Source organism: Lynx canadensis, chromosome A1 (assembly GCF_007474595.2).
Source record: "Lynx canadensis isolate LIC74 chromosome A1, mLynCan4.pri.v2, whole genome shotgun sequence".
NCBI lineage: Eukaryota > Metazoa > Chordata > Mammalia > Carnivora > Felidae > Lynx > Lynx canadensis.
The window spans coordinates 129,675,853-129,703,620 of NC_044303.2; the positions used below are offsets into that span (position 1 = coordinate 129,675,853).

At 40.9% G+C, this 27,768-nt stretch overlaps 1 long non-coding RNA gene across 1 annotated transcript; it reads left to right on the forward strand.

Annotated features, from left to right (window-relative positions):
• LOC115518311 lies at window positions 1–27,768 on the forward strand. The gene is made up of 5 exons (XR_004343647.1): window positions 1–1,181; window positions 1,798–1,916; window positions 7,639–7,687; window positions 9,408–9,538; window positions 27,432–27,768. It is a non-coding gene; the product is annotated as an uncharacterized LOC115518311 (long non-coding RNA).

The window sequence follows — 27,768 nt, forward strand, 5'->3', positions numbered from 1 at the left end:
TTAAGAGAAGGGCATACTAGTAATTTGAATTCTTTAAGTAATAAAAATTTCTGGAAATACCACTAAATGGAATTATGCTCTTCAGAAGGTTGGACCTCACTCAGTAGTACACTGACTTTAGAAGCTTCTTGGATTACCTGGTGAAAGAATGCAACTCGAGTTGGAGTCGGGAGTTCAGAAGTCATATACATTTAAATCTTAGCGTTTCCCTTTTTTCCCTTCAGATGTCTGAAGCAACTTTAAATGGGAGCTTCAGTTCTTCATACATCCCCAAACTGCAAAATCGCCTCTAGCTGCTGAGCTCTCTCAATCTCCATTAGACTCATGCCCATTTACTGAGGCCAAAACTGTCCACCTCTTACTGCTCGCTCTCTCTCTCTCTCTCTCTCTCTCTCTGTATTTTTTTTCTATTTTTTTTAAATTAGTACTTCCCTATAGGAAATACAATGAAGTCTTCTCTTGCCCTGAGGTCAGATTCAAGACTTTCAGAGTGTTAGAACAGGCAGAGATCCTAGCACTGAGCTGGTCCAACCTCTCCTTTTCACAGGCGAGGAAACTGGGGTCGGAGTAGTTAAAGAGACTTATCTACAGTCATAGAATGATTTCCTGCAAAATAAAGAACAGTATGGATTGTGTAGAATGACAGGCCTCTGAAGTTACCCAGACTGCATATGTGTCCCAGATCCACCTTTTGCCCTATGGCCCGAGGCATAACCACATAACCACAGCTTCTACGTCATATATAGGAAGGGGATAATAAAATATATATGAAGGGTTGCTATGTGGACTAAATGAGAGCTAAAAGAGTGTCTGCCCCAGGATAGACTTTCAATAAACGTCAGTTTCTTTTCTTACAAAGACAAGATACCAGAAGTCTTCAAATATTTAGGGGATTAAGATGGCCAAATGTCTCAAATTTATTTTAGGCCACATGTAAACGAGGTAGAACTTCTATTCTTAACTGACTTCTGTAATCTGTACCATTTCCTAAAACCCCTTATCTCCATAGGAACTCCTTGAAACAAAAATATTTCCACCAATGGCAGAATGCAGTACTCCTGTGCCTTCCTCTTGAAGCCTGAAAAGTGCTCTTTCTTCACATTGGGAGGGGGAAGGGACCTTCCTGACATTGGCCTATATTACTCAGGATGTAGCTCAAGATCCAGAAGATGGGCCTCCTGGTAAGATTCACATAGCAATCATAGAAAATCGGGCTCAGCACTTGGTGTAGAATCAGGAAAATTACAAGATGAATGGACCGTTGTGAATATGAAACATAGCCTGTTCTTTAAAGTGAAAAGGAAGGAAAGAAAGACCCTGGCAATTATCGCCCTGTAAACATCAGTTCCAGCTGTAATAAGTGTGTGTGTGTGTGTGTGTGTGTGTGTCTGTGTGTGTGTGTGTCTGTGTGTGTGTATGTGTGTGTGTGTGCGCGCACACGCGCGTGTGGTTAAGTAGCAGGAAAGTGATGATATCAGGAACAATAAGTGGCTTAGGCTTCAAAGAAACAAATCATGCCAGCACAATAGCTTTTTTTTTTTTTGACAGAGTTATGAATAGATGGTGGGGAAATGCAAGAGATGTAATATATCTTATGTTAGTAAAGATTTGATATGTCTCAGGAAATTTTATTTGCAAAATTAGCTACAAGATCACAAAGAAAGATTATTGATAAATTGCAAAGTATCTGGTGGTAGGAAGGTGCAGAGATGGCCGCCGGGGATGGCCTTATTTAACAGTTTCATCATTAATTTGGAAGAGGGAGTGAATCTTTCTCTGTGTTCATAAAAATTGCAGGTTATATGAAATCAGGACATGGTGTGAACACTGATCAGCCAGGGACTGACACAAAGTGGTCCCCAAAGAAGGAAGATTGGACAGAAACAAGAGGCAACTGAGAAGAGCCACATTTTTAGGTCTGTTTTGATTTACCTTTCTTGTAGTGCATAAAATGAGAATGTGATAGCCAAGTGGGGCGACACAGACATGGAGAAGAAGATGGGCAACAGAAAGGAATCTGTTCAACACACACTCGTGGGGACCCTCATTTGCTGGGGCCACTGTGTGCCAAGTTCTGCACGTGGACTTTGTGCTGTGTGAGCAGGTACTCAGACAAGGCTCAGGGATATTAAGAATCCTGCAATAGGAGAGGAACTTAAAATTTTGCATAATCTGACCATTACTCATCAGGTATAATTTGACATAGATTTGACTTCCTTGACTTCTAGGAATTCTGTAGATTTACATTGTATCTGTAGGTCAGTGGTCCACTTTGAGTTAAGCTTTGTAATAGGTATGAGGTATGGGTCAAGGCAAAATTTTTTTGCATAGGGATATCCAGCACCATTTTTTGAAAAGACTATCATTTCCTCTTGAATTGTCCTTCTTTGTCAAAAATCGGTTCTCATCCATGTGTCAGTCTACTTCTAGAATATTTGTTCTGTTCCACTGGTGTGTGTGTCCATCCTTTTGCCAGTAACTCACTTTCTTGATTACTGTAGCTATATAGTAATTCTTGAAATCACCTAATGTAAGTCCTGCAAGCTTGTTCTTCTTTTTCAAAATTGTTTAGGCTATTCTAGTTCCTTTCTTCTTTCATAAAAGTATTATAAACATATTAACATATTGGGTCAATCCATGAACACAGGGTATCTCTCCATTTCTTTAGGTTTCTTTGATTTCTCTCATCAGTAGTTTTTTTAAAGGTATGGATCCTGCACTTGGTGCTATTGTAAATGATATTGTTTTTTTTAAAACTTCACATTCTGATTTTTTATTGCGTGTATATAAAAATACAAATTATTTTTGCATATTGACCATGTACCTCATGGCCTTTCTGAACTGACCTATTAGTTCTAAGACCTTTTTGTAGATTGTTTGGAATTTCATAACAGGCAATCATGTCATCTGTGACAGAGAATTTTATGTCTTCTTTTTCAATCTGTATGGATTTTATTTGTTTTTATTGCCTTATTGCCCTGACTAGGACTTCTAGTACAATGTTGAAGAAGAATGGTAAGAGAAGAAATTCCTGTCTGTTCCCCATCTTAGGAGCAAGGCAGTGAGTCTCCATATATGATGTTAGCTGTAGGCTCCCAGCATATGTCTTTTATCTTAAGAGAGTTCCTCTCTATTCCTAGTTTCCTGGGAGGTTTTAATCATGAATGGATGTTGGATTCTGCCAAGAAAATTTTGCATCCATTTCAAGAATCAAATAATGATTTTTTGCTTTAGATTCTCTGTTATCTTTTAGAGAAGCTAAAAGTGAAATTGTGAATTTATATCATACCACATTTCTTAATTTTATATAGAACTAAGTTTTTGTCTGATATCATATCCCTTCTACTGGAAGACCTTTTTAAAAACATTTCTTGCAGGCTACATATGATGCTAATGAATATTATGTTTTTCTTTGTCTGATAAATTCTTTATTCCTCCTTCATTTTTAGAAGATATTTTTTCCAGGGGTAGAATTCTGAATTGACAGATTTTTTTTTTCCTTTTGGTCATTTCATTGTTCTTTGGATTGTATAGTTGCTGACAAGAAGTGTATTATAATTCTCATCTTTGTTTATCTATCTGTATTGTGTTCTTTTTCTCTAGCTGTCTTTAATATTTCTTCCCCTCTCCTTTGGCTTTGAGCAGTTTGGATATGATGCTGGTAGAGGGGTGTGTGTGTGTGTATGTGTGTGTGTGTGTGTATGTGTGTGTGTGTGTGTGTGTGTGTGGTTAGTATTTATCTTGCTTAGTCTTCTCTGAATTTCTTAAAGTTGATATTTGATACTTGTCATTGATTTTGGAAATTTTGCAGCCATTATTTCTTCTCTTTTCCTCTCTTTTCTTTCTGGGATTCTAAGTATACATACACTAGACCACTTATTTTCTGACAGCCCTGAGATGGAAAGAGGCTGTCTCTGAGGTACAGCAAAAATGGATGACCTAATGCTCAGGGTTAGGCAGCCACTGAGAAAAACCCCATATTTGTTTATTTAGCATTAGTGTTACTCTCTGTGTTTCAGTTTTTGTAGTTTATGTTGACATATCTTCAAGTTCACGGATTCTTCCTTCAGCTGTGTCGAGCCTACTGATGAGGTCTTTGAAGGCATCACTGAAGGCTCTGCTACTGTACTTTTTTCACTTAAGCATTTTTATGTGACTTTTGCTTATAGTTTTCATTTCTTTGCTGAAATTACCTATCTTATCTTGCATTTTGTCCTCCTTTCCTATTAGAGTCCTTAATATATTAATCATAGTTATATGAACTTCCGGATCTGAAAGTTCCAACATTTGCATCATATCTGGTTTGGTTCTTTTGTTTGCTTTGTCTCTTTGCAGTGTCTTGTTTACCCTTGTTTTTTTTTTTTTCACTTGCTTCATAACTTTTTTGTTGAGAGCTGGACATCTTCTGTAGAACGGTAGAGGCTGAGAGAATTTTATGCTGAAACTGGGCATGGTTTTCTTATGCTAGTCCTTTACTCTGCAGTTTTAAATGAATCCAGTAAGGACTTGAGCTGTGTTTAGGGTTTATTGTTGCCATGGTTACCCACAATGCATCGCATGCTCCAGATGCCTCTAGTTCAGGATGGGGGCTGATTCACTATGGGGTTTTTCTCAGTGGCTGCCTTACCCTGAGCATTAGGTCATCCATTTTTGCTGCACCTCAGAGACAGTCTCTTTCCACACTATTGCAATACTCCCTACAGAAGCCCATTGTTACTTGACATGTGTTAGCTTGGTGATGTTGACAGGGGCCTCTATTGTTCAGATAATATGTCAGACTTAGATAGTCCCTGGGCCCTTGTGTCTTATGGGCTTTCACTGCTTTGTCAGTCCTCCTGCCTCTGCCCTGAGTTTAGAAGATTTCGTTTTTCTTTTTTCTTCCTCAGCTACAATAGGTTTTTGACAGTGCCTCAGAGTGACCATGTTTGTTTCCCTTCTTCCCACTGTATAAGGCTTGTGTTCCATAGGGGAAGTATGCGAAGGATCATGGAGAAGGGAGCCCTCACTTTCCCACAGCCCTGCCATTCACCTTCTACAAGCATATACTCCAAAGGATGCTTTCTCATGACCCTCACCATTATGTTTTGTGAGCACATGGGTAGGTTAGTTAGAAAAGAGTGTACACGTGTGTAAAAATCTAAAGCCCCCGGCAATCCTATATTCTCTCCATTACTCACTTATAGCCCGCCTTTGTTGACCTACACTCAATCCTCACCAATTTGTTCACAATTTTAGCTAAATTCTTCTTACCATTGTCCAGGTGCATGTGTCCCAGGTAAGAAAATGGCCTCACCTCCTCTGTCTTTGTAAGCAGCTGTCATTCCTTACCTCTCTGATAGGGTAAAGAGAAGGTGTGGATTTGCCATTTGCCTGCTTTTGTGTGTGTATGTTGTTGCTGTGTTTGCTGCTGTTGTTTTTGTAAGGATGAGTGTGATACTCTTTCCAGCTTTCTGTGTCCCCAGATGGAGCAGAAAGTGTCTTTTTGCTTTTGATAAGACAACTAGAAATCTGCCGTGTGTTTGAGACCAGATCCCATTCTGTCCCCCTCATGCCTCTCCCTTTCTTGTGGCAGTGATTTTAGGGATTTGGAATTAAAGGTCCTAATGGAGAACTGAAAAATACACTCCCCTTGTAGGTAAAATGGTATCCACCTCCTATATTGATTTGAATCATTTGATATTTGCTATAGAGTCCATTTTGGATATTTTTTCATTATTCTCCTGATCATCAATAAAATCTTCAGAAATTCTCATGTGTTGAGAGAGCATATGAATTACGTTATTACACATTTATTTACCCTTGATAACACTTCACAGAAGCTTTCCTAAACCACATTTCCCATTTCCTATTTCAAAGGTATAAAGCCAACAGGCTATTCCATTATTTCAAAAAATAAAAGAAATCATTCAATTAGTAGTATGTCAGATGAAAGGGACACTTTGAATTGTGGCATTATTCTGAACGTATGAAAAGCAAAGTCTGCACCTGTCATAACTATGGGATGAGGCATGAATATTCTATATATTTCTGATTAATCAAAATCCACGCAAAAATATCAGTCAGATCAGAAGAGTCAGAATTGATTAAACCATATTTAGCTTATCTGTATTGTCCTGGTATCACACAGATTAGAATAGAAGCCAGTGTGATAGTGTGAGAACAAAAGACTTGTCAACCTGACACTATTTTAAACACAGAAACAAATGGAATCTTGCAAACCAATCCTGATTAACTAAACCTGACTCTACCTTGAAAAACATAATGGTATTTTTATGATTTTAATATGGTTATCAGCACATCCCTTCTATTCTAAGATATCTAGACACATAATCTTCAGGTATTGGGAAATAGCATCTCCAATTTGAGAATAACATGGTCTGCAGTATGCCAGCCACATACAGGAAACTACAGGGCAAACTTGTCTCTGGTGTGATTAAAAGCGCACTTGAAAGGACCTCTTTGCATGTGGAACTTTTCTGGGCAAAGGATAGAGGGCTTCTTTGTCTTCAAAGAGCTTCAAAGGATATACAGAAAAAAGCATGTGCAAACTGGAGAATCAGATGTGTGAGGTAAGGAAAGTATTAACATTTTATGCTCAGATGATGCCTAGTATCTCAAGCCCCCTACGCCTTGGCTTCTTCCCCCAAACAAAATCTGTTCATATATAAACGGGCAGAACAAAGCTCCACCTGATCCCTTCCATTGCTGTTGTGCTGGGCAGGCTGAAGGCTTTGGAATACTGGGTGGCTATGGATGGTGACTGTGGATGCAAAGGTGGACTGTTATAGTGGGGGCCACTGCTGGGGATGATCTTCCCTGCCTGGCCTCAGAGGACCTTGCAGTGGGCAGATGTAGCCCTGGGTCTGTCCTCTACCTGACTAGAATGTATTTTGCGAACGTCTTATTCACCATGCCTTTTACTACCATATTACCCACCTGAAGATTAAATCTTACACTCCCTGAGAAGCTGGAAGATAAGTTGAGCATGCTCCCGAAGCTTTCCCTCTCCGCTCTCGGTGTCCTGAAACTCAACCCCATTGGGTCCCTACAGCCCATTTTTTGGACTAGGAGGCCTCCCTCCCTCCCGTGATCCACAGCAGCATTTCTGATGGAAGAGGCTGCTGGTCCTTCCACCCTGGTGGGCAGAGGGTGATGTGGTGAGCTCTTTCAAGAGGGCTGTGTGCATTTAAAAAAACAAAACAAAACAAAAAAAAACTCCATATCTGCCAAAACCTATAAATACTTTCAATAAAGGCATTTTCTCTTTTGTTTCTAAGAAGAGAATAGCGTGGTGGGGGACAACATAAATTTTAAAGTCCACAATTTGTTCCATTCAAAACCAATTAGCAATCAGAGCGACAGTGGGCTTTTTCTGGGCTTCCGGCAGCATCAATACTACAATAGCTCTTCCCAAGCTAGCTGAGTTGAAATATTCTCACCTGACATCCCTTTTTTTTGTTGTTGTTAACCCACCCCCCCTTCCTTTTTTTGGTTTACTTTTCTTTAAATCCACAAACTGTATTCATTGGCAAGCAATGGAAAGAAGTGTGACTTGTAACATTTACAAAGACAGGGCCAAAGCCTCTCATTTAAAACTCACTGACCACTCATACGAACACTCCTCTATTTGACTTGCAGTGAAATTCCACTTTGATAAACCCTCTGGAAGAAATAGTTTTTCACAAAGGTAAGATATTTATTTATTTATTTATTTACTTACTTACTTACTTAAAGAGAGAGCTCATGTGATTGGGGGAGAGGGGCAGAGAGAGAGAGAGAGAGAGAGAGAGAGAGAATTTTAAGCAGGCTCCACACTCAGCATGAAGCCCAACACAGGGCTTGATCCCATGACCCTGGAATCATGACCTGAGCTGAAATCAAGAGTCAGGCGCTAAGCTTACTGAACCACCCAGGTGCCCCCTCAAAAGTGAGATGTTTTAGACTCAAATTTTCCTCAAATTCTCTAGATAAGAGATCCCTTTTGAAAAAACTTCTCTAATTCTAGTCCATCCTAGGTATTCATAACCCTGATACTCTAGCCAGATGAAAAGATGTTTTAATAATTTGTTCCTGTAATATCAATCAAATCTGCTCCATTACATATTCTAGAATTCGTGTCCTATTCTGAGGGGAGTATCTATGAATGGGTAGTAATGAAACTTCTACAGATTAAAAGATCAATCATTTTTAATGTTAAAACTTTTTAACGTGGGTATTACTTTTTAAAACTGTCTGATCAGAGAAAGGGGAACCCTCTTCCACTGTTGGTGGGAATGCAAACTGGTGTAGCAACTCTGGAAAACAGTATGAAGTTTCCTCAAAAAGTTAAAAATAGAATTACCTTACTATAATAGCAGGGATAAATACTAGGTATTTACCCAAAGGGTCCAAAAATACTGATTTGAAGGGATAGAGGTACCCTGATGTTTATAGCAGCACTATCAACAATAGCCAAATTATGGAAAAAGCCCAAACGTCCAAAGACTGCTGAATGGATAAAGAAGATGTGGTGTATATATGCAATGGAATACTAGTCAGCCATCAAAAAGAATGAAATCTTGCCAATTGCAACAATGAGGGCAGAGCTAGAGAGTATAATGCTAAGTGAAATAAGTCAGTTGGATAAAGACAAATAACATGTGATTTCACTTATATGTGGAATTTAAGAAACAAAATAAATGAACATGGGGAATTGAGTGTGGGGAAGAGAGACAAACCATAAAACAAACTTTTAACTATAGAGAACAAACTGAGGGTTGATGGACGGGAGGTAGGCAGGGGGTTGGGTTAAATGGGTGATGGTACTACAGAGAGCACTTGTTGAGATGAGCACTGGGTGTTGTATGTAAGTGACGAATCACTCAATTCTACATCTGAACCTAATATTATACTATACGTTAAGTGACTGGAATTTAAATGAAACTTGGAAAAAAAATAAATGCCATTGACCAAAGCTAATTAGGCAGAGATGTTTTAGAGTAAGAAATCTAAGTGATTGGCAAAAAAACTGGAGGCAGGTGGGGGCAGGTGAGGACAAAGAGGGACAAAGTGGGGATGACAATTTTGACACAAGGCCTTGGTTTGCAATTTTGTGCTTTCTGCATACCAGAAGTAACGATGAAGGAAGATGGATGAACAGAAAATGTTTGTGCCAGGACTGAGAAATCATGGATGTTGAGTGACATCATGAACATAAAGTGGAGTCCAAGGGCTATGTCTTCCTATGGAAAGTTTGTAATGCTGTAGTAAGAAATGCCATTTGTTTAGTGAGTAGAGAGCTGTGCTTCAGAGACCATCAGTTTGGTTCCACACAGAAGTGAAATGTTAGCCTGTGTTTCCTATTAGCTGTTGTGGGCACTGGTGGTGATCTTCTCAGCATCCAACTCTGTTTTGTCCTGTCCCAACAGAACTTTGACTTGTTCGGGTATCCCCCAGGCTTCCACACACCCCAGGAGACATGGGAAGGTGACCCCCCACTCCACAGTTCCCAGGAGTGAGCCTGATTTAATAAGGATCATCTTGTTCCTGCAGAGGAGAGGTGAGCAAGCCTTTCCTGTGAAGGGCCAGATAGTAAACACTTTAGGCTCTGTGGTCAGACACCCCTGTGGCGACCACTCAGGCCACTGTAGTGCAAAAGCAGCTCAAACAACACATAAATGAATGGGTGTGGCTGAGTTCCAAGAAAACTTTACTTGGGAACACTAAATTGTTAATTCCTTATAGTGTTCACCTCATAAAATGGCGTTCTCTTTTTTGATTCTTTTCAACCACTTGAAAATATAAAAACCGTTTTTCAGCTAGCAGGCAGTACAAAACCCGACACTGGGTTGAATCTGGCCCGTGGGCTGTAGTCTGTTGACACTTGTTCTAGGGACCAGCACTTCTAACAGCATTTTGAGGGATAGTGGAAATGTTCTATAAGTGGCCACATGTGACTTTGAGTACTCGAAGTGTGTCTGGGGTGAATTATTGTGTTTTAATTCTATTTAATTTTAAATAATTTAAATGTAAACAATCTCCTTTGGCTAATGTAATAAGGAATCTTCATTTTGGATGTTTGCTGACAGCTTTTAGGCCTCACGCCTCTGTCTTCCCCTTGTGCCTGCATCTATGCAAGCAGATAAGAAAGCCTAGGAGTTCCTCCTTTGCAGCAATGGGAGATTCTAACCACCCAAGCCCTTGCCTGCACCCAGGAACTCTCTTACTGGTCCCACCCATGACTATAATAAAGAACCGGGCCAGCCCCCTTTCCCTGCTCTCTTGAACTATTTTGAACCTGCTTGAGAGGGCTGCTGTGCTCTCGAGAGAGACCTGAATTATGTAAGCTATCAAACCTTTCATATCCTCCTGGTGTATATGTGGCATCATCAGCTTTGACATCCAAACCAAATTTTGGGTGAGGGTTCATTTGCCTCTCGAGGTGACCATAACAGTGAGTCATTATCATGTTGGACAGCACAGGTCACAGAATACTATGGGTACAGGGTAGGTGACTCTGGAGTTGGACTACTGAGAAAACAATGAGAAGTTAGGCATGTCTGGGAAATTTCTTTTTAATTTTTCGGAAATAATCCTCTTTCTTTGACTCAGTGTGAACATGGAATTCTGCAGTCCATTTGCTGCTGGCATCTGTGTTTTGCCTATAAGGGGAAGCAGCCTTAGAGAATGAAATTGATCCTGTGATGGGATAGTGAGTCTTTAATGACAGTATTAAGCTGCTGGATCAGCCCCTTCTTGAAGCTGCCACCTCCTCTCAGCTTCCAGGGATGTGATTTCTGAATCAGATTTCTGTTAGTCTGAAACAGCCTAACATATATAATTGATTCTAAGAACCACACTTCCCAACCCAATTTTAAAATCTCTAAAACTGTGATCAGTCTTACAGTCTATAGTACAGCATAGTTTATTGGGAGAATCTTCTTTCTTCTTTGCAATACATAGGATAATATTGTGTCTTAAAATGTGGTGTCTTAGATCGGATAAACTACTATAGATTTGATGACTACTTTAGGCTTTGGGATTTCTTTCTTTCTACTTCTGGCTTTTAATGCTTTAAGTAAGCTTTTGTTCTAAGATAATCTTTTCTTTAAGTTTGCAATAACCCCCAATATTATAAAGCTGTATTTTCAGGTTAGCACATCTTCAGAGCATGCCTAGTTGAACTTTAGTGCCAGGGTAAGATTTTATTACCTGAACAATACGTTCTCGTTTGTGAACTAAAGGCAATATGCAAAACATCGTCCAAAAGTGGAGAGATCATTTGGGAATATCAACTAAATTAAAAAATATTGTTAAGGGGCTGACATATTCTAGCGCTATTCAAGCACTGAATGAACTGGCCTTGGATGAAATGAAAAAGAGTGTATCTGCTTAATTGTATGCTTGATGCACTCCATTGTCCCTGCCTACTGGTGGGCAAACTTAACTGTGAATTACATTTCTGTTATTATTCGATTTTTAACATTCTCTTTGTTTTATTGCAAAAATTCAGCCTAATGCAAGCATATTATTATGGGTTTTAAGTCAAGAACCACCAAGCATTGCCATTAATTCAAATATACTGAAATCCAAAATAAATACCCACTTTCAAGAGCCAAAACTCCCAATCATGTTGAATTCTTTTATTACAAAAAGGGCCTTCTTGCCAGCCTTCCCTCTACTCCACCCCAAAACTGTATCCAAATGGGAACAAGAAACTGTAATGGAAAATAAAGTCCTATTTCATAATTTCAACAAAAAGATAAAACACCTAGAAAAATATGTGACCTATTTGCAGAAGAGTACAAAAGTTTGACATCTATAAAAGAAGTCGAATAAATAGATTAATATAATGGTTTTGTGTTGAAAAAGTAATGTCAGTCTTACACAAAATACTTAGTAGATTTATGAAATCCTCATAAAAACCCAAGATAAATGGGGAGAAGGGAGTGCAATACAGTAATTTTAAAGACGAAGGGCCAAAATAATCAAGAATATATTGAAAGTAAAGACTAATGAAAGAGAATCTGCCTTACCAGATAATGCAACTCCAATAATTAAAGCAGTGCGCTACTGACAACAGAATTGGCAGATGGATCAATGTAATGGATTTGATAGCCCAGAAATCGACCCCAGTATAGATGCGAGCTTAGTATATATTAAAGGTGGCATCACAAATCAGTGAAAAAAGGAACCATTATTGAATAAGTGGTCCTGGAACCGATGGTTAACTATTTGGAAGAACACAGTCAAATTACCACTCTAAAATAAATTGCAGTGGGTGACCTTTGACCTATTAAATGCTAGAGGTAAATATAGAATGAGAAGTACTCTTTCAGCATAAATGAATCAGAAGAAATCATTAGGAAAGTAAATCACAATAGAAGATGTAGCATATGTGTCTGTCTCCTCTCTTGTCCTCAGTGCCCATGAAATAGATAAGAAAGAATAGAATGAAAGAATCAAATCCTACGTAAAACAAACAAATAAAGTAAGTACCGTTACCAGAAAGTGATAAAGCTCTGGAAGATAGAAAGTAGAGAAACCATAGTCCAAAGCAACAAAGGAAAGGTCCTCCACAGATAAGAACTATTCTCCCCAATAAAGCCCTAAAGCAGGCATTCTTGAGGATGGTCCCCCGACCAGTAGCAGAAGCTCCTGGGAACTTATTAAAAATGCAAATTCCTAAGTCTCAGTGCAGACCTACAGAGTTAGAAATTTGTGGAGTGGGTCCCGACCACCTGGATTTTAACACGCCTTCCAGGTGGTTCTGATACACATAGCATTCAAGAACTCCTTTTCTAGGAGGGCTCCTGGGTGGCTCAGTCAGTTAAGTGTCCAACTTTGGCTCAGGTCGTGATCTCACGGTTCATGAGTTCAAGCCCCGCGTTGGGCTATGTGCTGTCAGCTCAGAGCCTGGAGCCTGCTTCAGATTCTGTGTCTCCCTCTCTCTCTGCCCCACCCCTGCTCGCACTGTCTCTCTCTGTCTCTCAAAAACAATAAACATTAAAAAAATTTAAAAAAAAAAGAACTGTTCTAGGAAAACTCCATGGACAAATACAGATGTTAAAGGGATAATCAGCAGGATAATTACATAATGGTCTACATTCCTAGCAGCTGGGCCCATAGAACCCCCTCTTTACTGCCCATAACATTGAGGACAACTTTTTGTGTAGGGAAAGTGCCTAATGTCAGCGTGGGGGCAGTAGGGAAAGTGGAGCAGAGACTTAGAATTTCATACCCCCTTAATGCTAGCAGAGAGAGGAGGAAGAGATTTTTCTCCCCAGAATGATTTATATACAACATGGCTCTCTGAAGTGGTTCTTCTGACAAGGGGGACTCTTAAGAGTTGTTGTGGAGCTGAGGAAGCAGGCATGCACCCCAGACAAGTCACTGCCACCAGGTAGAAACTGAGCCTCCTCATCTGGAAGTCAAAATATCCCTCTCGCCATCTGTTCCCATCTTGTCCACTGCACTCACCTATATTCAGAACTCTTATTCATCAACAGGAAAACAAGCGTGTCATACAGCTTTGGAAAATTTGCCTTCGGCTTAGAGTAGCCATTGTTTTCTGTAGAGAGTCAGATAGTAAATGCTTTTGGCTTTGCACATCAGTTCTCTGTCCCAGCTACTCAGCTCTGCCACAGTAGCACGACAGCAGCCAGGGAGCACATGCACAGTGTGTGTGTATACAGTAGGAGTCGTTTTCCTGGCACGTATCCCACTGGGTGTTCTCTGAGCTTCCTGGATATGTGCTTTACTTTCTGACATTAATTTGGGAAGTTCTCAGTCATCATGATTTCAAATGTTTCTTCTATTCCTTTCTGTCTTCTCCTTCTGTTCCTCCCATTACTCACATTATACCCTTTGTTGATGTCTAGTTGTCTTATAGTTCCTGGCCACTCTGTTCTGGATTTTGTTGTTGTTGTTCAGTCTTTTTTCTCTTTGGTTTTCAGTTGTGGTCATTTCTGTTGAGCTATCCTAAAGCTCAGAGATTCTTTGCTCAGCCCTGTCCAGTCTCTCATCAAAGGCATTCTTCATTTCTGTTAGTGTTTTTGATCTCTGACATTTCTTTTTGGTTCTTTCCTGGAATTTCCATCTCTCTGCTCACAGTGCCCATCTGTTCTCACATGCTGTCTACTTTGCCCTGCGTATGTTAATCGTAGTGGTTTTAAATTCCTGCCTGGTCTGATGATTCCAACATCCCTGCCATTATCTGCGTCTGGTTCTAATGCTTGCTCTGTCTCCTCAATCTGTGTTTTTCACCTTTCACTATGCCTTGTAATTTTTTTCTGATAGCCAGACACAATGGGCTGGGTGAAAGAAACTGCTGTGAGTAAGCCATTAGTAATGCAGTGTAAAGTGTGGGGACAGAGAAGTGTTCTACAGTCCTATTAGCAGATCTCCGTGTTCGAGTGAGCCTATCCTGGACTGTGAACCCCACACATGTGAACCCCAGCCCCCTGCCCCTTAGGTAGGACAGTAGGGCTAGAAGGGGCCAGAGTTGGATATTTCCCTTCCTTTGGGTTAGATTCTGGAAAAAGCCCAGCACGTGAGGCTGTGGTTAAATAGTTTCTCCTGTGGGCAGATATTGTTAAGACCAGAATGCTCTGACGTTGTTCAAAATAGTTCCTTTTCCCCTCTCACTGGGGAGGCGTGTGGGGGTTTTGCTCTGATGTGCACTGTGAGGACCTGGTAACACTCCTGGAGGTAAAACTCTCTCAAGGGTGGGGACTCCCCCCTCCCCCCCCCCCCCGCAAAGACTGGATCCTTCTAGAGTTTTTCCCTCTCAGAGTTTGTCCTCGCTTAGTGCCCACCAGTTTGTCAGCTGTAGTTCAAGTTTTCCTCCTGCATGCTCCTTCCCGCAGACGCTGTGCTCTGGTGGATGGTGGTTCTGTTTGCCTGTCAGTCTCGCCACTTTTAAGGGCTGCCATTTGCCCTACAACCATACTTCTCGTATGCGTTGAAGAAAAGTTGTTGACTTCTCAGTTTGTTCAGCCCTTTACTTGTTAGGATGGAGTGGCAAGCTTCTTCCATGCAGAACTGGAAACCAGAAGTCGAAGGATGAAATCTTAAGGAATGGGCTCTCAACCTGAATTTAATGAATGGGCTTATTAATCACCTGATTTCTATTCCAGCCTACACTGGCAGTAGAGATAAAGTGGCTTTCATTGGAAACTCTGGCCGGACAACGAAATGAAGAAAACCGGGAAGCAGGGGAATAGACCAGGGCTCTCAGAGCTTAGCGGGGAGACATTACAAAAGCCACAGAAGAGATGGCAGTTTGGGGAGAGGAGGCATCCAGCTAAACGGTTCTCATGGAAACCAAGCGTACCAGTTGCATGAGAAGGAGCTGAAGGGACCAGGATGAGGGCTGCTTGATCCTGACAGGTAGCTGCTAATTAGCAATCAAAACCTAATTGAGATTAACAGCTGTTTTTCTAGTACAGTTACTAACAGGGAGGCAGAAATGGTATGAAGATCATCCAGGCTCTACAAGCTGCATTTTAACATCAGAAACTACGAGAATAGAGCAATGTGCCAAGCGAGCAGGGAGATGAAAGCGGGCCATGAACACAGAGCTGAGCTGACAGGCCAGAGAAGGCTGGATCCATAGGACCAATTAGGATGTCTACAGGGGTGCTGGAGGCAGATTAAAGGGGCAGGATGCAAACAACAATAGAGCGTCTATTCACTGGCTGGTGTGGCCGAGCGACAGCCTGGCACTCCTGGAGAGAAGGGCACATGGGCGGGCGCAGCTCTCTTAGCTATCAGCCGGGCCTCGGGTTAGGCTGGAAATTCTTTCAAATGCACTGCCTGAGCACCGTCCTAGTCCTGCATGTAGGAATATCTATTGTGTGGAGGCCCCAGTCTCCCCAAGGGGGTGAACCTGCTGACACTTCCGACAGGTAAAGCACACTGAATGGTCAGTCTCTCTCTTTGAAATCTTTTCAGTGGGTTTTCTTTTTCCAAGGCACTCTCAGCCTAGTGGCTGTGAAGGGGCTCCCTTAATTACCACTAGGAGAACTGGTGACTGCCAGGAGTATGGCGCAGGACCTAGGAGGAAGTAAAGCACTGCACACTCAATCAGCGTGGTTTAAAGCCGTTAGGCATCCTGCTGCCTTGGCCATTGGAATCTACTGGAAAGCTAGAGGAATATGACACAGCACCTACTGTATGTCTAGCGCTCATCTAAGTGCTTGACACATAGTAATTCGTGGAATCCTCACAGCACCCCTGTGAGATACTTGTGCACTGCTATCGCCCCCACTTTACAGATGAGAAAACTAAGGCAGAGAGGTTAAGGAATGTGCTCTGATTTACGCGGCTGAAAATTGTACAGGGAGGACTAGAACTTGTGGATTCTGGCTCCAGGGTCTGCACTCATAGCCACTAACCTGCAGTCTGCAGCCCAGCAATAGTGTCCTCACTTACCACCTCTCTAGAATACAGAAGTGCAGACCCTGCCCAGACCTGCTGAGTTAGAAGCTGCATTTAACAAGGTCCCCAGGTGATTCCTATGCATATTAAGGTTTAAGAAACGCTTTACTATGCTAGGCACCCTCATACAGATCTATATCTTGTATGTATAGTAATAATTAATATTAAGAACATAAATCTCTCCTCAATAACAAGGACACACTGCAGTTAGAGTAACGCAAAAGACAGGGCGGGTAATATCCTGAACTGAATGCTTTTCTCTATCTTCATTCATTAGGTCTTGTTTCCTAAATAAGGCTTGTTTATTTTTCTTGCGACTCTCTCTGCCACAGGCCATTTTCATAGCCAGTGACTGTGTTTCAACAAATATCCCCTACATTTTGAAGTCATAATTGCCTTTTTATTACCCTTTTTCCTTCTCTTGCCTCAAATATCTCAACTCTAAAGTTTTCGCAGTGATAGGAGCTTAGTTTATTTCTAGAACAACCAATTCCTGTTGGGTTTCTCTCCGTCTGCTCCTCCTCACACTTCCTTCCATGGTTGTCCTGAAATACTGTTTATTAGGAATATATGTAGAGACTAGACCTCTCATACATTGCAGGTGGGAATGTAACATCCTTTAGCCCCTCTGGAAAATAGTTTGGCACCTTCTTATAAACGTACACATAGATTTTCCTAGGAGACCCCGCAGTCCCACTCCTGGGTGCTTAACTTAGAAAAATAAAAACTTGTGCTGTCACAAAAATGGACACCTAAATGTTTACAGCAGCTCTTTTAATAATTGCCAAAGAAAGAAAGAAAGAAAGAAAGAAAGAGAGAAAGAAACTCGGAACAACCTAAATTTCCTTCACCGAGTGAATAGGTAAACAATTGTGGTTCGTCTATATAGTGGAATACTATTCAGCAATAAAATGGAATGAACTACGGAGATACTAAACATTATGGATGGATCTTGAAAGCATTATGCTAAGTGAAAAACCCAGACATAAAAAAAAAAAAAACCATATCTTTTGTCGTTCCATTTATATGAACTTTTAGAAAAGGCAAAGCTATAGTGATAGAAAGCATTTCTGTAGTTGCCAGGGGCTGGGGGCTGGGGGACAAGGGTACAAGGAAACTTTTGGGGCTGATGAAAATGTTCTGTATTATAATCATGGTGTTGGTTACACTGCCTTATGCACTTGTCAAAACCCACTGAATTGCACATTTAAAACTTGTGAATCTTATGCATAATAAAACTGTGATGGTTAACTTTATGTGTTGACTGGAGTTGACCTCATGGTGCTTCTGTGAGGGTGTTTGTGGAGGAAGTTAACATTTGAATTGGTAGACGGAATAAAGCAGGTTGGCTTCCCTAACGTGGGTGGGCTTCATCCAATCAGTTGGAGGCCTGAATAGACCTAAAAGGCTTGACCCTCTTGCAGTGAAGAGGGAAATTTTCTTGCCTAATAACCTTGAGCTGTTGGGACATCTGTGTGTTCTGGCCTCCAGACTTGAATCAAAATATTGGCTCTTCTTGGGTCTCGAGCCTGCTGGCTTCCAGGATGGAACTGCACCATTGGTTCTCAGGGTTCTTGGGTCTTGGGATCGAGACTGAAACTCACGGTATCAGTTCTGGGTCTCCAGCTTGCCGATTGGAGACCTTGGGCTTCTCAGCCTCCATAGTCATGTGAGGCAAGGCCTTATGATGAATGAATGAATGAATGAATGAATGAATGAATGAATTGGTTCTGCTTCTGTGGAGAACCCTGACTAATACAAAAGCTAAGCCACAGTAGAAGAATTAGGGATTCATTACAGGTTGATCTAAGGAAGAAGAGGGAAAGGTATCAGATCCACCTCAGCAGTTGGTGGTCATTATTTTCACCATTAATCATCAGATAATAAAAGTCTCTTTCTTTAGAGCCTGCAAATACCCAATGCTGGTAGGGCAGTTTGTTCTCTGGAATAGTCTGAGTAAATTCAATGCTTAAAGAAAACACATTATAAACATGTTTACAGTGTCCTGAGGCTTTAGAGTCTGAAATGAGTTCTATATAGATGCCATAAACTTCTTGTAATTAAAGACATGCTAAATGTTAGTTGCGTTAATGCTGAAGAAATACAAATACATAGTCTGAAGCCATTGAGAGTTAGTGATCTCTTAAATCCCATTAAGAGTAAACTTCAGTGCTAGTAGACCCAAGGCCCCATCCCTTTTGCTATCAGAAGATGCTTTTTGAAAAGCCCTCATCCTAAGATATTTCTGGAAACCCCAAGGCCATGCTTATGTGTATGCACAAAGTGGCCTGTTAGCCAGTCAGCCCTCAAGTCTACACTGTCTAGCCCAGGCCTATATTTTCACAGAGGAAACACTGTGAGTCTGTGGGCTCTCTTTGCATGGCCCCTGGCCCCAAAGTCATTCATAAGGTGGATTTGCCCCACCCCATCTTGATGATACTAAGCAAGCATCAAAATGCTTTGAAGTCAGAATTTCACTACAGCTCATACAGATTGAGAAGGAAAACACTTCTTTATTAAATGTTTTGGGGCTCCCAAGCACAAACACTTGGGTTCAAAAACATTAGAGCTGTTAGCAAACTAGCCCTTTCAATACTCAGAGACTCTTTTCTTTCTGATGCACAGGCTGGCCTGGGTCACTTTCAATACTGGAAGGCATACGTGCCAGGAGCCACGACCTCATCCCACAATTAAACCCTGCTGTTGTGTGCTTGACCAGTCCTTCCTTTCCCCTTACGGTCCTTGTTCATCCGGGGACCTCCATCACTTTTCACTCTGTAATCTGGCTCCCATCAGGGCTACCCCAGTTCACCCTCTATCTGTGTATCTCTGAATATTATATATGGACAGAGTTTAGCCCAAGAGTCTGTCAGTCTCAGTGAAAATCAGTGGCAATAAATAGATGCCTAAAGTGCATGTTCCAGAAGCTCCAACTCCTACTCAGCCGTGTTCTCCTCTTACACACAAAAAATTGTTCTCCAAGTATAATTTGCTTTTTATCATAAAGTGTATTTTTTAAGTCTATGGATTATATTCTAGAATTGAAAAGGCAGCTGAACAGTCAGGTTCTGAGAGGGCAGTAACTTGAGCAGATCTGGGGCCCCGAAGAGCATGAAAGAAGGTATAGTCTCTACTGCATGTGTGGGATGCCTCTAGGGGGAGAAGTCAGTTGGAACCATTTTAATTTCATTTGCTTTTTCTAAACTGTGAAGTATTTCATACACAAAGCCCAAGTATAGGAGATAATGTAATAGACAACTATGTCCAGTACTCAGTATTATCAAATCATATAGATATTGCTAGATTTGCATAAATAAATTATTATATACCCAATGGGAGCTCTTAAGTGGCACGTTAAAAAGTGAAATGCAAGTTCTTTGCATCTACTCCCAGCAAGAACCTATTTCTCCATCCCTTGACTGTGGGCTGGCCCTGTGGCTTATTTGGACAATAGGATATGATGGAATGACATTATATGGCTTCTGAGCCTTGGCCTTAAGAGAGAAACCTCACAGCTTCCTCTTTCAGCGTCTTGGAATGCTGCCACTTTGTGAACAAGCCCAGGCTCTCTCTCCTTGAGAGAGAGTGCATGGAGGGAGCTCTCATACAGAGAGAGGGTCAGGCATCAAAGCTGAGGCCCCAGAGCTGTGAGTGAGGACATCTTGGACAGACAGCTGCAGCTGACAAGCCAACTGGACAAAGACCTATGAGCAAGCACTGTTGACACTATGTAGAGGAGAAATGACCCACACCAGCTGAGCCCTGCCCAACTGCCAACCCATAGAGTCATGAGCAAATACATAGCTGTGGCTTTAAAGCCACTCTTTTTTGGGACAGTCTGTTAATTGCAGCAATCGATAACCAAGGCCACGCTGTGGACACCCTCCTCAAACTCATTCTCTATATTCCTCCCCCCAAAAAGATAAACACTGTCATTTCAATGCATGATTTTAGCGTGTTGCTACATATTTGTGCTCCCTTAAAAAATATATAATACTGTTTTAGTGTTTTTTTTTATTTTTTAATGTTAATTTATTTTTGAAAGAGAGAGAGACAGAGAGAGTGAGTGGAGGAGGGATGGAGAGAGAGGGAGACACAGAATCCAAACCAGGCTCTAAGCTGTCAGCACAGAGCTCGATGTGGAGCTCAAACCAACCGACAGTGAGATCATGACCTGAGCCGAAGTCAGACGCTCAACTGACTGAGCCACCCAGGCGCCTCTGCAGTGTTTTAAACTATATTTAAATAGTATTAAATTCTATTATTCTATGACTTGCTTTTATGCACAAAATGTACTGAGACTCTTTCAGTCTGGAACACTTCCATAGTCTTTCCTTAACTTTCATGACATATTTGAAGATTACAGGTAGGTTATTTTGCAGACGGTCCCTCAATTCGAGTTCATCTGATGTTTCCTGATGATTAGATTCAACATAAGCATCTCTAGCAGGAAAAACCCAGGAGTGATGTTGGGTCCCCGTTGCCACCTCTCAGGTGGCCCATGACTGCAGTTTGACCTGTTACTGATGATGTTCATTTGGACTGGAGTCAAGTGGTGTCGCCCAGCCTCCTCTTTGTAAAGTTCCTCCTTGTTCCTTTGTGGTTAAAAAATGCCTTGTGGGAGGTCCTTTCCAGCTATGTCAATATCCTGTTCCTTAGTAAACTCTCAATCAACTAGTTTGTTTGTATGGACTCATGATACCCTATCTTACTCAATGGGCATAACCTTCTATTGGCATTCTATTGGTCTCAGCTTGTCACCCTTTTGGCCAGTGGAAGCCACTTGAGGCTGGCTTCGGCATCCTTTTGACCTGCCTCCCATGAGTGCTTCCTTATCTTCAGAGTCAAAAAGAAATGCTGGATTCATCTTATACTTCTCGGTGTCCAGCCCTGCAATCATCCATCTCTCCTGGTTTCTTTTAGCTAAGAATGCTAGTTAAAAGTCTCGTTTGTACTAGGTGTGTTCATTGCTATTGAGAGTTTGCTGTTGCCAGGCCTTTTCAACCCTCTTAGCAGACAAAGCTAGGGAAATGTGTGTGTGTGTTGTATTATACACGCCTGCACTTGTGTGTATGTTTACTTCTCTTTATAATTACATAGATCGGAATCCATAAGCTTACACTGGTATCTTCATTTCCAATCCCAAACCAGAGTTCATTCTAGGTTTCTCTCCTTTCATACTTGTGATTCCCTTCTTCAGCGGTGAGCAATTCAGCCCCCCTTATTCTTCACATGTTTACTTACTTGGTCAGTCTTCTTGTACATAAGAAATACCCCATGGCATCAGTGTCCCCTCTCTGCACCCCACTCTGCTCCACCGGACTCCTTACCCCGCTTCTACTCCTGCATGGACAGCTGCCTCACCTGTCCAGTGCACTCCCTTCTACTCCCTGCCATGTGCAGGCTGCTCTCATCCACCCCTGCTTGGTCACCCTCCTCACCCTGCTCTGGCTCTGAGTAAGAGGAATTGAAAGGAAGGGAAGAAAGAAAGGGAGGACGAGAGAAGAAACTGATCATATTTTTAATCCCACTCCCTCCCTCTCACTGGAAACTGGAATGATCTCTTCTCTTGAACACAGACCTGATTGTGTTCTATTCCTCTCCACTGCATTCTCCCTGCAGGCTACTCCTGTCCTCCAACTATCTTCCCACACACTTCTTTTCTTTTTCTTTTTAATTTTTTTTTTAGTATTTATTTATTTTTGAGAGAGAGACAGAGCATGAGCAGGGGAGGGGAGGAGAGAGAGGGAGACCCAGAATCCAAAGCAGGCTGCAGGCTCTGAGCTGTCAGCACAGAGCCCGACCTGGGGCTCGAACTCACGGTCCATGATATCATGACCTGAGCCAAAGTCACATGCTTAACCGACCAAGCCACCCAGGCTCCCTCCACAAACTTCTTTTCACCTAATCCTCCTATTTCAGACCCATTTCACCCCCCGAGTTTCTCCAGAAGGGCCTCTCTGATCATTTCCACCACAGTCTGACTTTCACCTCTAAATCTTTCTGAACCTGTCCTCCCCGAAGGCATTAAGGACCTGTTGATGAACCATATCCAGTAGCTCCCTTGCAGGATGTCCCCCTCCCTTAGATATTATAAACCATTGTCTCCATCCTGAAAGTCTGCCCTGCTTTTTCCCCGGGCCAGCGCTCCCTCTGGTTCTCACCCCGTCAGCACCCCTCCATCCTTCCCTGTCTCTTCTGCTGGCAGCTCATCCTCATTTCCCAGGGGTGGATGTTCCCCAGGGATCTGTCACTGGGCTTCTCTCTTTAATCTCTATTTGCTCCCTGTGAAATTTTATTTTGTCAGTTCCTTCTCTCATTTCTAGGTGGATGATTTCCAAATTGACATGGCAAGTTTGACCTCTCTACTGTGCCATAGGATATTTCCCCATAGTTACCATGAGCTATTTCCCTGTCTCGCCAGGTACCTCAAATTCCAAAGTTTATTCAGTGTCTCAAATTATCCGGCTTGTCCCGGGTAATATCCATACACAGATTAATAAAGCATAGTTTGTGCAAACAAGAGGTTTAATCTAAGCTGGAAATGATAGTCGTCTTCAATATATTCTCCCCCTAACTTCCCGTCTCCAACCCACCTTTCATATCACTGTAATATTCAGCTTTCTAAGGCACAATTGCCTGGAAGCTTCCTTTGCCTTGCTATCATCCAAGGTAAAAATTTGCAGCTCTTCCACTCCTTTCCCTTATTCTTTCCAGCCAAAGAAGGTGTTTATTTTATGCCTCTGTGCCATTGCTCATGCTGTTCCCTTCTAGAAGAATGTTCTTCCTCTTTTTCTCACCTATTAAAGTTTCACTGTCTTTTAAGGTTAAACTCAAATGCCACCTCATGTTGTCTCTCCTGCCTCTAATAGAATGGCATCTGGGATTTCTTAGCTCTTTGAATTTTGTCTAAATTCTTGTTATGGCAAATATCCTGAATGACTGTGGTTGTAGGACCTATATCTTTCTGAGCAGTTACAAAGCAGGGACTGGGTTTTATTTAAGTTAGTTCCCCTGTAGGACAGTCTTTCCCACACTTTCAGTTCACAATGCCCTTGATGTGTCAGCAATTTTTCAGGATGCCCATAGGCCCATAGAAATACCTAATAGTTTCGCTTATTCAATACTTAGGTCCAAAAAACCATAAATATTTATGTCCTAACAACTCAGCAGCTTTTTGAGAAAAAATAATACATACACATTGAAGGGAAATATTAAGATTTTTATTCCATTTCAAAATAATGATAATTACTTGCCAACGAGATATGTATCCTTATTAGGTATTGCACAGCTTCTTAAATCTTAGACTCCAGTTGGAAGTCCCCACCGTCATTTCCTACTCTGCCCTGATTTTCATGCAGTGCTTGCTTTTCACACAGCCACTGCCCTACCCGGCTTCACAAGGATATGATGTCACTGAAAAAGATGTAGTCTGATCTAACATAGAAACTGCGAACTACCTCGGGCCAGTGGTTCTCATGCTGTCTGACACATGTCACTGTGTTTTTTTCAAAAATACTAGGTATCCGGTGGTGTTCCTGAGACCTTGCTTCACCACCAACAGGCCACTGAGAACGGCTGGGGACTGTGGCTCCAGGGCTGGGCACCAGGCCCGCTCCACCATGGGATCCTGGCAGATGGAATTGGGTCCAGTTGTGTGTATGGGTCATTGGATGTAGATTTACCTCACATCTCAGGCCCAAACAGCTTTTATAAAGAATGAAAGCTTCTCTAAAGAATGTGTAGGATTAGGAGAATTATTATTATCATGATTTCAAACAGAACCAAGGACCAAATACCACTGGAGTGGTAAATCCTTCAAAGCCATATTTCCATTCATCTAGTAATTGCAAATAGGAGCTTTGTTTGAGCTGCTATGTTCAAGAATGAAATGGGTAGCAGAGGATGTCAACTTGGAGTCTGTTTATGCAACCATTGTTTGTTTATTTGAAGTTGTAGGTTCTCTGGAGGACAGTGTATACAGTTTTTATCAGCTCCCCAAAGTGATTCGTGACCAAAACAGTAAAATTTGAGTCGTAACATTAAACAAAATATTTAAAAATCAGGAATGCCATGTTACTACTAATCTCAAAGATGGTGTGTTGCCAAAATTGATCTTGCTGATACAAAATAATTTTAATTTTTTTCCCAGAATTGACGCTTTGACAATTGAGAATGAAACAGAGAGGATTCACCACTTTTTTTATTTAATTATTCTTCCATTTATTTCCCTCACTTTATAAAGATGCCTCTCTCCTTTAGAAATAATTTAGAATTTTGTGACTTACTTCCAAAATGAACAAAATGATTTTTTGTCTTCTTTTGTTTTGTAGATCTTAATTTTCCTGACAAACAAAAATTTCACTTGGAAAATAACATTTTCCAAAATACATATCCTTATGTAATTTATGATCTCCTTATGACATTCTGGCTAAATTGATGGCATTTAATATACTCTCTGGCTTGGATGGATCTTCCAAGAGATTAAAAACCTTAATATGAAAAAACCAGCCAAATGCTGAATCTGTTACTACATGATCTCATAGATTAAAAACAAAATGAAACAAACAAACAAACAAACAAACAAACAAAATCCTTGTAATTTATTGGGTTATTACAAAATATCCCAGTGCTTGGCATTGTGTAGACCTAACATCTAAATAATTGCTTCAATAAACTCAAGAGGTCTCAGATTAAATAATTGCTGTTAATAACAGATATGTAAACAGAGCTTTGCCTGTTGTTCCTCACTGTTCTGAACAATACTGTTCTTGTCTTTCTATCCAGCTCAGCGTATGCCCCAAATCCTCACCGTCCCTGCTTCTCCAGCTAGGAGTGAAATCTCCTTTCCCTAAATTACTATAAAGTTCTAATCTTTAACAGACAACGTAAAGCAACTATGTTCTTCTCAGCCTCAAATTTAGATTTATTCTCTATCCCCCATCCCAATGCTTCATATACACTCAGGAAGTGAAACCTATAACCTGGTTTTGACCAGAAGCTTCTAGAGAGCAAAGAGTTGGTTTTGTTACATATTTGAAAAATTACTTCTTTTCTTTATCCTACTGTCCACTTTAGTTCAACCTCTTATTTCTTATTATCTGTATACAATTGTTAGAGACTCTCCTCAACCATGTTCCTACCTCTGTTTTCTTCCCACCCCAATCTGCTTGACCCAACTTTCTGACTTATTCTTAACACTGCATAGTTCAATTAGACTGTTCTGTTTTTAAACCCCATTATGGCTCCCATCGCCTAGGATAGGCCTTCACTGTATGCCTCAGCTCAACTTTACATCCTCACCCTCAACCATTGCCCTAGAATTCACTCCAATTACATTATCTGGCACTGAACCTATATGGCTAATTTTCAGCCTTGTGATTTCTCCACTTGTACACTTTCATAACACTGAATTGTGATCATTTGCTAGTGAATGTTACAGTTCTTTATATATTCATCTTCCCTTTTTACTCCCTTGTAAGCTTTTTCCATACAGTAAGATTCATTTATTCGTACATTCATAGTGTATTGTTTCCGTGCTGATTGCCAAGCATTTGGTAGGAACGGATGTTCAAAGTTGAAAGATGACTAAGCCCTGTATGTACTTAGTGCACAAAAAGGATTTGTTGAATTAAGTTTTAATGGTTTTCAATCAGATAATAATTAAATTGAGTTGGATCCTACTTTTGTATTCCTTCATATATATTTTAACTGTGCCAGTCTTATCTCTCCAAGAGGAGAGGGACCCTATCTTATTAATCCTTTGTATTCCCCAGATGGTACTCTACAGATATACCTGCAATGGATTTTCAGTAAATTCATTTTGGTTGAATGATCAAACATTTGATTTTCTTCCATACGTGTGATGTCATGTAACGTGGGCCCATCACGTATACAAAGCAAGACTGACTGACGTTGCATGGAGTGCAAAACTTGAGTTGACTGTGCTCACTTACGCACGGGGAGCCTTTGCCAATATTTAATTTTTACTTTTGCACGTGGAGTTTTCTGAAGCCAAAATAGCATTCAAAATGAGTTAACCTATCACTTGATCTTTTGAGAATCTCAAATATTGGTTTAGTTCTTGTTTTCTTATAAAGACATCCAAATATTGGGCAAAGACAGATCTAAATGTCAGAAATCACTCCAAAACATTTGTATACATTTTGAATAATTTTTAATGTTAACTTAGCTTTTTTTCATAAGATTTCTTTACATCATTGTACATAGAGATGAGTAATATAAAGATTTAAACAAGATTATCTATTCAATTCAAAACTCTTACTGAGTAGCCAGTATATAAAAATGCAGGATTCCATAGGAGAATACTGCCCTGGTGAAGGTCAGGTATTAAGGCACCCATCAGGTCATTTGTTCTGCTGTGCTATTGTGGGTGTGTTCAGGGAAATGTGAACTTCAACTGCCTGAAAACCAAAAAAAAAAAAAAAAAAAAAAAAAAAAAAAAAAGTGCAAATCTGTGATGACTATAATAACCAAGTCCAAGTGAAATTATGTCTATAAAGCACATAGTAGGTGTTCAATAAACATTAGTTAACTTTCCCCTAATCGCTGGGAATAGAATTAATCAACTATTTACAGTAGAGTGGAGTGAATAGGAAATTCTTATTAGAAACTTTCATTTAACCAGAAGGACTCAATTGTTATTGTGCTTTAGTTGCATTTATCAGATGACTGTTTATTATTTTCCTTCCCCTGCATGATAGAACTATCGAATATGAAAGAAGAAAAAAGGAAAGTGAAACAAAGAAAACCTTAAAATATAACATGCTGAAAGTATTGTGAAATCGGTGAGGCACCTAAAGTGGGAAAGATCATGCTGGAAGAAAACACAAAACATGTATTACAAGTGACCTGCTTCGGAGGATAACCAAAAGGTCCTCCCACGATACTTGACATAGTGGATTCACAGTAGATACGTAGAGATTGACTGCTATTATGTTAAAAGGCTCTGACTAGTATACCTACTGAATATGTAATTTTTAATTACACAGAAATGAGAATGTACCAAATTTCTAGAAGAGAACAGGATTGCACGGCACCCTACAGGATGGCTTGGCCTTGGCCTGAGGTTCACGGGAATCTTCCATTCTGTGCCTTTTCTGAGAGCCTGGCTTACCAGAGCTGGAGTGTGAGCAGGGACTTATAACGGCTGGAAGCTTGGCCTCCACATCCAGCACCCAGGAGCTTCTCCACTCGGCCAGGAAATTGCCCAGCTGAATGGTGTCTAGGGATTGCTCTCCTGGTCCTCAGAAAGGAAGGACAGCGACACCAGCAACAGCTGGCATCTCTACCTGGTCAAATAGCCAAGTAGTTATGAAGGAGACCCTC